Source organism: Anser brachyrhynchus (assembly GCF_964034855.1).
Source record: "Anser brachyrhynchus genome assembly, chromosome: 3".
NCBI classification, from domain to species: domain Eukaryota; kingdom Metazoa; phylum Chordata; class Aves; order Anseriformes; family Anatidae; genus Anser; species Anser brachyrhynchus.
Genome location: NC_137696.1, coordinates 48,881,268 through 48,894,870, shown reverse-complemented (window position 1 = coordinate 48,894,870; position 13,603 = coordinate 48,881,268). Strand labels below are relative to the sequence as shown.

General features: G+C 42.8%; 1 long non-coding RNA gene across 4 annotated transcripts in view; it reads left to right on the top strand.

Moving 5' to 3' along the window:
- Positions 1–705: 705 nt before the first annotated feature.
- Positions 706–13,603, top strand: part of LOC308192072 — a 46,032-nt gene continuing 33,134 nt past the window's right edge. For 3 of the 4 annotated variants that reach the window (XR_013948524.1, XR_013948525.1, XR_013948526.1), the window contains exon 1: positions 706–1,485. This is a non-coding gene — a long non-coding RNA (uncharacterized lncRNA). Of the gene's footprint in view, positions 1,486–6,029; positions 6,250–13,603 lie in introns of those variants that run through there. The other variant, XR_013948527.1, reaches the window with a different exon arrangement.

Sequence of the window (13,603 nt, the reverse complement as noted above, 5' to 3'; positions counted from 1 at the left end):
GCCCTTTGCCAAAACAGAGCTGACAGTATTCACCTCTCACAGGTATTACAGCTTGAAGAAGGGCAAGAGATCCTTACGTGAATGGGTTATAGGACTGCGTAGTAGCCGGGTAAAGCTTCAGAGGAGAAAATGTTGGAATAAATAGGGGGGAGGCAGAGGGCTATCCAGACTGCAAATCTCTGAGCAAATTCATGCATGCCAAAGAAAGGCTGAAGGAGCAGAGATGCAAGGGTTTGCCATCCCCAAAACAGCTTGGCAGTCCCCCCAGGACTGAAGACTGGTTTCTCTGGAGGGCCTGTTCTGCTGCTGACACAAGACAAGGATCTACATCCAAGTCTCACTAGTGTTAAAGGGAGGCACCTGCTAAACTTTCCCACATGTTAGTGGAGGAAAAGTTGTCTAAAGGTATCTCACAAAGTAACAAAAAGTTGTTGCTGCACATGTTGCATTTTTTTAATATTTGTCTGTGACACAAGCTGTATGCCTACATCATTTGGATGTATGTGCTTGAAATCCTGCTATCTGTCACAAAGGGGCATTTTGGGACCGTCCAGCAAGCTTTCCCATTCTCTTCAATGCAAGACTATAAATATACAACTTGTATGCAACCTGTTTGCGTACTGATTCCTTCTCCCTGATCAATCTGTTGCTGATTTCCAAGGACTACAGCCCCCTTTGATTCCTGTTTTTTTTTACTGCAAGCTCATCAGCAGGGATATATGCCTGAGCTTTTTCTTCTGTGGCTGTAAGTTTTTCTGTCTTTTGTAGCAATCATTAAAGTTTATTTGCGGGCTGAGGAAAGTTATATCCTTTCTGACAATGTGTTGTGGGGGTTTATTTAATCCTGTGGGGCATTTGAGTGCATTCTATTGGGGGAGGGATGGAAGAAGTAAAAGAAAAAGCTGTAGAAATCAGTGGAACTGGAGATCTAGAGTCCTAGAAGGTGGCAATCTGTTAATTAGTGTTCTTGGGAAAACCTGCCTGTGATGAAAATAAAGCCCCGTCGTTAAAACCCACTGCATTTTCCTTTTCTGCCCCTGAATGTTGTTAACAATGTTGCACTCTGGTTAAGTAAAAATCTAAAACTGCACTGAAGTGTTAGTAATCGGTTCCTGAGCAGATTCTCTAATGCTATTCACTTTTCCCTGCTAATCTTCCTGTGTGAGTTATAACAATGCAGCACCAAATGAGAAGGAAATGTCAGGTTATGTTTCAGGGCCAGCCTCCTGCCCACCCTCCATCTGTGCTGATGTCAGTGCTTATTGGAACATATGCTGCCTGTTGCTCACTGACCATCTGTTAGCCGAGCTGATGAAGTGTTCCCGTTGCTGGGACAACCCGGCCCTTGATTGCCAGTGGCACCGCAAACATTTTCCGCTCAGGTTTCACTTTTATCTGTGCTCTGGAATGGCAGCCCCGGGTGGGCACGGCTTGCCCCATCCCTGCCTTTTCCTTCCACGTGCGGGCCGAGCCAGAACACAGGCCGTAAGTTTTGGGGCGAGCGTGGAAGGCTGCAGCGAAACTCAGGTGCACGTGGGGCCTGCGATCAGCTGCTGGCATTGCGGGCTCAGGTCTAAGGGCAGGAACGTGTCTGGTGGTGGTTAGAAAGTGTGTTTGGTAAGAGCCCCTGAACTGTGACCGGCACGGCTCAGAAACACTCATAGCCCACGGCTACAGAGGTATTTTTGGGGCCAAGCAAAAGGCTAGAGATGGGCAGCTTTTCCCTTGGTTAAGGGTCACTTGTTCAGTAATTACTGGGTTCTGTATTTGTGTCTGACAGCCGCGAGTCTCTTTACGACTGTAGGCCTCAGTTCGTAGAGCGAAAGTGATGATAAACCACAGCAGCAGTGATCAAACTGTTTGCCCACATGCAGCCTTTTTGCAGCTCTGTCGGGTGAGCCTCCCCCCCCCCCCCTTAAAAATGTCTACAAGCGTTAATCAATCCTCATGACAAGCCTGTGGGGCTGGCAGGTGGTATTCCCATTTTGAAGAGAGAGAAGCGAAGTGTGAGAGCTGGCATGAGAACCGAGGCGTGCCCACCTCCCACCCCTCGCCTGCTGAGATCACTAGACCATATTGCCCTTCACTGCACACCAAGGGCCCCAGCTCAGCCGCGGTGCCAAGGGGAGCTGCATACCAGAAACCAGGGCCGGGTAGGCTGTGTCCTTTAGTTCTTCACATGTTAAATATAAAGGGAAAAGAGCAGGGCCTGATAAGTGAATTTTGTTGGTGAAGGTGGCTGTGGTGGTTAGGCTCAGTGCTGTCGTAACTGGGTAAGTGACAGCATTTAGATTGCAGAAAGTCTAGCTGCTCGGTAGTGTAAAACACTGTCAGGTTGTGAAATGCCTTGGTCTTTTGTCTTCTGTGTTGGTACTCCCTGGCGTTTCTCCTTGCCAAATCTGGCAGCAGTTTTGGTCCCTGGATGACATCAGTCACTTCCATGAGCTCTCTGCCCCAGTGCTAAAAACTATCCAGTCCATCTTTCCATTCCTCTCCCTTCCATGCAGCCTTGCCACTTCTCTGTTTTACCAAAATCCTTTTCATACATGTTGCCCCTTTGCAGTTCCTACGAAGCAAAAAGTGAAGTTTTTAGCCTCACCTACAGCCTGTCCTTTCTGCCTTCTCCCAGTCTTCCTGTACCTGTAGCCTTCACTCTGGATGGCCTTTTTTTTTCCCCTTCCCCTCACTTCTCATGTTTCTAAAATCCTCTTTTCTTCTGTTCTTCACACAAAAATCCTATTGTCATTTTTGTTTTTCAGTTCATCCTATCAGATACGTGTACCATCTTTTCATAGGAGAAGGTTGTAGGCTCCTGTAAGAGTTGTAAGAAAAAGGGCTATTTCTTTTTCACCCTGCACATCAATTATTGTTTTAATTAAATGACTGAATGCTACAATAATGCTGTGTGCTCAGAGACTGCGTGACGTGTGGCAGAGTTGGACGAGATATGATATATACTGACATAATCCTAGGTGTTAATAATAATGTACAACTTCAGCATATGTTGCTATTTCAGGATGTTCTGGCACAATAGGCTGGTTTTATTCACCCTGGGGCCAAGCACATGAACAAATTACTGCAAGGCCAGCAAGGGTAGGGATTTGCATTGCCTCATCTGCTTTGTGGTAAGTGCCTGTGTTGGTTCCTATTCCATGGTGACTGTGAGGTGCTGTGCTTTTGATGAGCAGCAAGCCGAGTCTCTTACCTTACATTTATTGTGGTTATGATAAAGGCATTTATCTTCAGTTTATCACAATTACCACAATGGAGCCTGAGCACTCTAAATTTATACCCTCTCTTGTGGTGACTCGTTTGGTGCCAGTCTGCTTTTAAATCCACTTCAGTGTCCCTTTGCATTGCCAGAATGGTACAAATGAGCCACAAAATAGATTAAAATTGGGCCAACTTTTAATACCTTCCAAAAATTTCGTAGTAGGTTTTGTTGGTTTTACAGACCTGGGCCTCTATGCATTTTGAATCAAAACAATGTGGAGTTTAGCACTTTCCTTTAAGAATTGACAACCTGAATTTCCCTTGATCAAGAAAAATGAAGGAAAACTGGTAATATAAGCCACCATCTACCCAGCCTCTAGCAGAGTTTGCAGTTCTGAACTGAGAGCGCTATTTCTACACAGGACAGAATTGCAATTTTTAGACTGAGGTTAAACCATCACACTGATTTCTGCATGTGGCTGAGTAGATAGATTACAGTGTGGATTTAGTGATACTTGAACAGCAAGAGTGTTAAACTGAATACTTTCAAAGCTTTGAGATGCTACAGAGCACGGTAAGATGAGGCAGATGCGTATATTTTACCAGAAATTTGTAACGTCTGAGCATTTCTAGGGCAGTAACTAAGGGTCATGTTGAAGTTCCAGGTGGTGATACTCATGCTATCTTACATGAATAGCTTTGTAACAGTTACTGTCCTCATCTTAACTGGTGGTGGAGGTCTCTGGTTCTGTGGCCTGGCCACAACACTGGAAGGTAAACTACGGGTTGTCTTGCAAGCACACGTACAGGCCTCTGAGATGCGTACACGTAGCCTTGGCTGATGCTTGCAAAAAGCAGAGGGGTAGATATAAATCACCTGTTTGGTGATGCTTTGATGTAGGTATCAGAAATTGTTACAAAAGCACTGTTGTGCTGCTAGGGAAGATCCTCAGCTAAGTGATACCTAGCAACACCATTAGAGAAAAAACAATTTTTACCAGCCAAGAATCAGACCTCTGTGGCTAAGGCGTTAGACGATGAGGGCTCTGCGTAATCACAGCTCTCACACATTTCCTCAGTCTGGATGGCTGGATCCTGTGAAGAACAATGAATACTTGATTGCACTGCTGCGCTCTAAGGTTTGCGGAGTGGGGCTGTTGTGTGTGCTTTTGTGAAAAAATCCCGTCCTCGCCGCAGTGGGGGGGGCGGCCTGCCACTAACATCAGCTGCGGGAGGATTTGCTCTGCCTGAGTTCTGCACATCACTCTCCGCACAAATTAATTAAAAGATGCCTTAGGTAGGTGTCCAGCAGGCACAGAAGGAACCCAGCTCTGTTACTAGTCTGCAATCCCCAGTTTTCCAGCTGTCACTATGTAATACGGTCTCCCCCTCACGTAATTCCTTCCTGTAGTCCAATAGAAGTCCTTTAAAGACGGAAAAAAAAAAAAAAAAAAGAAAGAAAGAGGAACAACAAGCAAGTAATCCTGTCATACGATCTGCCCCAGTAGTTTGGGGCCTGTTTCTCTTTCAGGGGCTGTGAGCATGCTTTGAGGTGCACAATAGAGATGCCTTCTCCATTGACTGAGGAGCTCAATGAGCCAAGCTCGGCAGCAGCCCCGGTAACAGCAGCAGCAGCAGCAGTGGTGCAGCACAGTAATGGGCCCAACTGTTAACTGATTTAACACTCTGCCAGCTGCAGTCCCTGAGCTCAGAGAGGAGCAGCGGGCCTTTGAATATTACCTTTCAGCCAATTAGACATATGTCACTTTCAGAAAATGTTGCGTGCCTGCTCCTGTTGAAGAGAGGCTCTGCTGGGGAGCAGAGGGGAACAGCATTACCTGCTTTCTCCCAAATGCGAGGTCCCTCCCTGGGGTAAGAATTTGTTGTTTCTGGTATTATCAGCACTGTGGATGCAAGTTCTTGAAGAGGACTGTGAGGAAGAGTGATTATTGGAGCTCCAGGTTTTATAGTGTCTTGTAGGCTGCCTGGGACAGAGCTTTTACAGAAGAGGTGGATTTGAGTCACTGAATTAAAATGAGACCTCTCTCCTCACCTGAACGCTGAGAAAGTTAAAATCTGAATCTGAATCAGCTTGAGATTGCTTTACATGTAAAAAAAAAAAAAAAAAAAATCTCAAAGAAACTCTGTATTCAGCTGAAGTAAATGAGTATGCAGATGTCAGGGAGTGGTGCAGATTGACAGCAGCTCAGAATGTAAAATTTTGGCCCAGCAATCAAGTTTACAAAAAAGTACAAGTCAAACTGGTACTAGTGAGTGGCAGCTCAGGGTGAGCACTACAGGCTGCTTGATTTGTCCAAAGGGTCGTCATCACAGTACCACTGAGCTAGCAGACAGGGCTCTGGGGTACCAGGCATGGCTGCTCCAAAGTCAGTGTCCTTAGGGTTGAGAAGTAGGTATTCACAGAAAATGAATATTAGGGATATTTATTTTCAGAATCAGTGGGAAAAGCAGAAGCATTTATATTTGTCATAGAGTAAGTATGCCACGTTTTATTCCCAGATTGATTGAATATTTGTATTTCAATAAATTTGAAATTCTTACTTCAGTCGAGTGTTTCTTTATGCTTTTTATATTAAAATACACAAAGATGCATTTTTAACGTGTATTGGGATGAAATTTTGCAAATTATGGAAAAAATAAATGTTTCATATAATGTGTTTAAAATATTTTAATAGCAAAAGTCAAAACAAGTGAAATGAAGCTAACAAGTTAAGCCAAATGAACTAAATGAAAAGGATAAGATAAATGTTTAAAGGTTTTTTACAACATTGTAAAAATGGAAGCTTTCTGGGGATGGAGGCTAGTGGACAGAAAAAAAATTATTTTAAAACCTTGGCCTAACATTTTCTGTCTGGCAGTTGTTGCTGTGACACTACTGGTGAGCAGAAATAAGGGATCTAGGACTGTGTGAAGACTGCTGCTTTTCCCACTGGAGGTGGGGATCTGCACACGTTTTGGACACTGTCAGACCTGGACAACAAACTGTGTGTGGCATTCAAGAAAAGAAGAGAACAGGTGATGGCTCTTGCTTCTGTAACTTGTGAGAGGAGTGATGAAGCTAGGTTAATTACTCACCAAAAAGCCATGAGAGTGAAATGTTCTCTGAATAAGTGTAATCATTTCATTCGGTTTGGGCTTTCCCGGGTTTGTTCTGGGTTTTCCTTCTCAGTTTCTTCAGTCATTCTCCTAGTAAGATGTTCTATGATTTAGACTTTTGGTGCTTGGTAATTAGGAAATAGTGTTTGTCAGGGGCAATGAGGCGAGGCATATTTTGGGAGTGGGGGATCACATTGGATCTAAATGTGCAGAAGTTTTGAGGTATTGAGTCCTTTTCACATCTAATGATACCTGAAGAAAGTCTTGAGTTTAGATTTTGAAAAAAAGAATCCTTTCCTTTCCAAAAAGAAAACCCTCTTCCCTTACACTGTTTTGACCAGCTTCAGGCAGTGATGACAGGATTATGGAATGGTAATATATACACTGAAATGAGATGCTATTTGGAAGATCCCAGGGTTGTAGTCAGACAAATGCTTTAAGCCAGAATAAGTTGTCAGTGTTGATAAAAGTAGTAGTTCCACACTTCCTATGCTTCTGGCTGCTTGTTCGCACTCTTGTGCTATTCTCTTCCCATCACCATACTCTCCTTTCTGCAACCTAACACTGGAGCAGATTCAGCTGGAAATAACCTTTTCAGATTATTTCAGAGGCTGTGAAGGAGAGGGGCGTGTGTGTGGCAGGGTGTATCTGGACCTATTTTCTCCAGTCTGGTTCATTGCATGGCTACACAAACCCTTGTGTCAGTAGATAGTACATGGTACCACAACGATGGAATTGAGTGATCAGGGCAGGAAGAGAGCAGGACCACTTTATTTTTTTCTTCGGTGATAGCACTAGCTTATTGTCTCCAACAAAGCCTGGCTTCCCATGTAGGGAAAAATTGGGAAAAAGGACAATTTACCCTTTTTTAACAGCTGGATCACCTACCAACAGAAGCCACTTGAGGAGATCTTACAAAGTCCAAGTCAGTGTCTTGTCCAGCCAGCAGCTGGAGAGCCAAGATCAGATGTTCCTGTTGCTGGAGCTCCTTGCAGGTGTTGCTACCTGTAGACTTCATTTGGATGTGACAGCTTTCTCAGTGGGGTACTTCAGTGCTGCTAAGCATGTTTTTGATGACAGTCCTCATTTTATCTGATTGCGTAGTTTTTGATTAAAAAAAGAGACTCTGAACACAAGTGGGGTAAGTTTAAATACACCATCAATAAACAACACAGTATTTTCCCCCTGTGGAAGTGTGTTGGATATTTACCTCACAGGTCTTGTATAACACTACACTGTTTGAACATGGTATTTCAGGTAATGATTGTTCACTTTTTTTGTCTTTCTGTGCCAAATCTTCACTGAAGTGATCTTGCAGACTCTGTTGCTTTCTACCATCAGTCACTTGGTTAGTATGGCTTGGAACTTGCATATCTTTGTGCATTTGAATTCATTACTAATGAATAAGCATTCATCAGTTTGGCAGGAATGGACATTGCACATCTGTAATTCATAAGCGTCAAGACAGTTTTGGGTGATGATGATTCAGGCATCCACTAAATGTCCAAATTCCCTTTGGCATCAGTTGTCCAGCCATAACTTGTTGGATCCAGCAGAGTGAGTTCACATTGCAGGAATCATCTCCAAATTCCCGCTTAATAGTTTGCATGCAGTTCATGCTGGAATAAGCAATCTTTGCATGGGGGAAGCTGGCTGGAGTCAATTTCATCCCTTTTGGCAGAGAAAAGTTGATAATGGCATCAGTTGTTGCACTTTTAGGGACAAACAGATGGCATGTGAATTCTTGTAATTTCTGAAAGAAGCCTGATGAAAGCTCCCAGGGTTGTCCAAATGCTGAAAAGTTATATTGATAATGCCATTTTCTTTGCATGAGTTCTAGGGCTCCCAGTTTTCCTTTGTCTGAAAAAACACTAACAGCATCGCATCCCCAAAAGACATGCAGGCCAATCAGTACCCTGCATGCATCAGTCCCAGGGGGGCTTGCTATTATATTACTGTCAGGGAATGATGTTTGGTGTCTGCTTTCCAACTTTCTCATGCATCAGCCAAGATCTGTATTACTGCTGGATTTCACCCATCGTTTTAGCATGCAGTATAACACACATCTTCCCTTTTTTTATGGTACTTTGAGAAGTTCTGTTTTCTTGTGGTGGTCTGTGGTTAGCCAGAAAGAGAGGATCACACTTCAATAGAGAAGTCTGTAATGTACTTTACCTTTGTGATTTACATACATGCACACCATCTTTTAATCAGGATTTTGATAAGGTTTGACTTCTTGATGGGTCAAGAGAAAAAAATTTGTTACTTGGACTTTGTGGTCTGCATTTGTGTTCTCAAAATGAAAGCTGGTAGTGGATCCTCTTGTATTTCTCACCACCTTTTGTTGCTTATGTCTGGTAAATATTCTAACTTTCTGACTTTGTGCACCTTCCTATAGTTCAAAAGAGCAGAGATGCCTTGTTAACACCACTCAGCCCTGGGACAAGTCTTTGTTAATAATACAGACAGATGGGATAGTGATGGTTTCAGGGGGGCTTTGCTGGACTGTTTTTTCCCCCATCTGACTAAATAAACTAAGCCTTAGTCAAAGAGGTTTATCTGTTGCTCTGTTCTTGCTGATGGGCTTAAGTCTTCCTTCTATCCTGTTAGCATTGTATGAAGAAACCATGTGCATTTGACTTAATTCAGTTCTGAGGGCTGAAAAGGCCACAGCTCACTCTCACCGCATACTTTGATGTCTGCTGTCCTCTGTAAAACTGCTCTACACAGCACCACTTGGATGCCTATTGATTTTTACTTCGTTGCTTTCGGCTCTGTGGTCAGCACTAAATTATCTTTGGCAAGCATATCCATCAACAAGTTGTCGGGATACGTGAGCTCTGTCCCTTTGTCTCCCTGGCTGATACGTACCTAGTGTCTCCTTCAAACCTGCTCTTTCAGGTTCCAAGGAATTTTTTTTTCTCAGTTGAAACGTTATTTATTGGTTTGCATTTTTTTTCTTTTAGATAGAACTACTCTTACTTTGAGATAAAAGTTGCTGTCATATCTGGGTTAATGAAGACATTTTATGATAACTGCAAAGACCGCTTGGTATACAGAAGGTTTTTTCTTCAGAATATTCAGAATTTGGATTACCCATCTGGTAGTATTGAGCACTGTTATTTTGTCTGCCTTTGCTTTTGAAGTACAAATGGTAACAAGACTGGGAACTAATGAACTTCTGAAACCATAGATTCTCTCTTGAAAATGGCAAGGTTCCTGGTTCTTTGCAATATTCCTTACTTATACATCAGCACATAATGCATTGCATTTTACAGGCAGTTACTAATCCTTTGTTTTTTCAAGTATTTGGGATAAGGAGTCATTTGAGTTTTGGTTGTTGTTGTTTTGGTTTTTTTTTAGGTTTTGATTTTTTTGTTTGTTTGGTTATTTTGTTGTTGTTTGTGTCGTTCCCCCCCCCCCCCCAATAGAAGACACATTCCTACTCCTTGAATCCTGTTTCTTTGTTTTCCTAGAAGTTTCTTCCTTCTCAGTCATTGTTGCCTTGTTCCTTTGACCAAGTGATATCCCCAAAGACCTATTTTTGGCCACGGTTATTCATACTTCTCACAATACTGAATTTGTGATGTTTAATTTTTGTTTGGCAACATCCTGAAACAGAGTCTGGTTGCGGATCTAGGCAGCTTTCAGAAGGGTATTTGCAAATGCATGCTCAGATGTGGCTTTAGGTTAGAGCTTGGTCTTCTGAAATTGTGTGAAGAGTGTATGTTTTCTGTGCTGTTTCAAAGCTGTTCACTAGTTCCTCTCTCTACTGCTTACTTTAATAGATGTGACACTAATATTTCAAACCTGCAATAAAAAACACATGTATTGGAAGCATCAGCAAAGTTTACCCTCACATAAACAGAAAGAGCACGTGTGAAGAAAACTGATATTGTGACATTCAGTTTTCATTTGGTGACCAATCTGGAAAAGCTAATCTGCTTGACATTTGTATTTGTCTTCAAACTCTATCCATGGCCAACCATAGAGATAATGCAGACTATGTTGATTCACACAGAAGAATCCACCTAACTCAAAATTTGCCCTCTCAAATGCTATCACTTACTATCCTGAGACACTGATGAAGAGAAAAAGTGCTATAGCTCCACTTCAGTGAGCACTCAAACAGTAATAGCAGGAAGACAGATACACTATCTCTGCCTTTCCTGAACCGAGTAAAGGGTGTGAAATTTTAGTGAAAGGGCCGAATTCAACAACTCTAAGATACAAAAGCAAAATAATGCGAAAATGGCTTCCTCTCAGAACAAATTGCTTTCATTCAATGCTTTGTGTTGTTTGACTCACATAAATTCCTGATATTACTAATATTTTCTGGCTCCCCGTCAGAACCAGATGAATAAATCCCTTGTTACTGGATTTTCATATGTGTAGCCTTGAAAACTCGAACCTTTCAGTTCATTCTCCAGTCTGTCTGTAATAGGAAGTGACTTGAGGGATCTGGACCAGAAAATTGTTGAAATGGATATGTAGCTGGGAAGCATTTCATCCTTAGCAAAACAACATATTTGGCTAAATTTCATGTAGTTGCAAATACCCCCATCAGTCCTGGCCAGCAGTGTTGGTAGTGCCATAAATTAAATAAATACTATCTTCAGAAAGCAATTGCCCATGTAAGAACGCTGTTAGCACAGTTCTCCCACTTATCTTTCTTCGATTACTTGCACTTAATAAGTGGAAAAGAGCAGACAAACGTACAAGTGGTAACAGACACTTCATCTGATGAATAAGGTAGATTGACTGCCTATATGATACTTTGTATTTCTTCTTCAGTTTAGATGTTTTAAAATAGCCCATAATGTTCAAGATGGGTAAGGCTGAGAATCAGCCACATAAGATAATTTTTTAAAAATTAAAACATGTTCCATGAAAAGAGCAAAGGAACTGAAGGAGCATGATCTCTTCAGGACCTCTTGTTTTGTGCTTATATTCTCTGGTGTTTAATAAAGTGTTGCCTCTAGTGTTCCCTGACTGAGGCAGACATTATGTCTCACGTATAGATTCCTTGCATCTCATAAGATTTAGCTTCTGCTAATACCTTTGATAAGGGCACAAACAGAAGCACCTTCCTCAACCCAGCTGCCCATTTTCGTGAGACTTGTAGGAATTTAATCTCGGAGTGTAATTTCAACCTCCTAGTGACTTCACTGCTGTTCTGACTCCTCGATACTTTGGGCACTTTCTTACCTGCTTGTGTGTGCATTTAGGAATCTGATGTTCATGTCACTTTTTCTAATGACTTCTCTCCTTCAAAAATGTAGTGAGATACAGAGTTCCTGTGTCTACTCCCAATGAGGAAAACCTGCTGCAGAAGAGAAGCTGTTCTGAACATGGACATAGTTCCTCAGTTGTGAGTTTTGGTCCTATTTAAAAGATGCACTGCATGTGTGAAACCATTGGTTATTCTTGTTTGTTTTTTTTTTTTTCCTGCCTTGGAAAACTTGAGAGTCAAGCACAGACACCATGTCTGTCTTTGAGCAGAACAATTAAGGTAATTAGCCAAGGCAACTGCTCAGTCTGCAAAGCAGAGCTGAGGAAAGTAGGAGGAATTTCCTCCTATGGAAGAGATACTTGAAGTTACCTCCAGATTCTTAGCTACTGCTGTCAACTTGAGAATTTAGCTGGCACGCAAATCAAAAGGGACAAAGCCCAAGCAGGAGCAAAAGGGAAAACGAGACACTTAAGAATATCCCTGAGGAGATTAGATGAAGATCCCTCTACAGGAACTCTTGACACAGCAGACACAAGCTTAAGAGACTGTCCTGAATTAGACTTGTCAGAAAGCAGAGCTAACAATAGCTGCTGGGCCCAGCAGACTGAGCTGCACACCCAGGAGGCTGCACTGCCCATCAGAAATTAGTTATCAGGGACTGCAGAGGTGAACGACAGGCACAGTCAGAAGCAGCCACCATCCTGGAAGCTGAGTGAGTGATGTGAGCAGCAGGTCTTGCTTGGGGATGGTTGTGATAGCTCCCATTCAGAACAATGCTGTAAGATACCTGTTACCCATAATGTGTGCAAAGACATTTAAGGTCGTATATGCCACAGGAAAATACAGGCGTAACATCTGAAATAAATTGTCTGAGGTGCTTACAGATGAGGTGTCCAATTCACTTGACTGTAGAGAAGCCCTATGGTAACAACAAAGGGTAACGTCCATAGCAGTTTTGCACTTATCTTGTCTTTTTTTGGCTCCTCAGCTCCTCAGTACTTCATTGTGGTGGCATTCAGAGCCATAGCAGGACACGTTGATGCCACACATGCATCGCACTTTCGTGGTAGCTGCAGGCTGGTGAGGGGAGGTTGTTCTGGCCGTCTTGCTTCACAGCTGCTGCAGCTCTGCTGACACACGGAGCAGGGTGTGCTCCGAGCACAGCTGTCGTTGCTGTCATCGAGGAATGCTGGAGACTCTGTCTTATGCTAGAGTCCAGGTTCAGGGGATTCCTGGGGAGCTCCTTGCAAGCAGTGTATTATAAAAGTGCTTGTAAAACCATTTCGACCTTAGCTTGTAAGAAGATATACAAGGAAGTCATTTGGAGCTGCACTTTTTGGAAAAAAACTTCAGCTCTTAGCTTGTGAAGCATACTCTATGTTGATAGTTGAGCAGTGTATTCAGCTGGGAGGAGCCATACAGGGAGGCTAGGGCAGGGTTCCTGCAGGAGATTAATGCCCTTATGTTCAACTTGATCTATTACATAGAGCGCTCTGTGTCACTTCTCCTGGACACACCATGATTTAACATTCAGGAACACACACATCTTGTCATGAACTCAATCAGCTACTGGCTTTCTAACCCATCCCTTTGTCAGAGTGTGACAATTTTTGCTTGCAAATATCTCCAGAGTAAGGCTTCTCATCCAGAGGAAGCAGAAGGAAACTGCCCTCCTTAATGAGCATGAATTAAAAAAGGAGGAAATTTTCCTGCCTTTCTGCCCTCCATGAACACAGTTGAGCTCCATCGTGGATGCTGTTTGATGCGCCCAAACTTCTCCTTCAAATAAACTGTAAAGCCAGGGTCCTGGCTGTTTCTTATTAAACATCCCCTGGAACTTTTCACATCTGTCAAGTGCTGACTTGTGCACAGCAGCTGAATGCCACCTTGGAGTAACTGGACATCACTTCTCTATCTTCCTCATCTGGTTTTGTTTCTCTCTTTCTCCCTTGGCACCCTAGCCAAAGGCAGCCTCATTTCACTAGTGAGTTTGTTCTGCACAGTGTTACCTAGAGGCTGAATCCTTCGGTCCTTACTCCA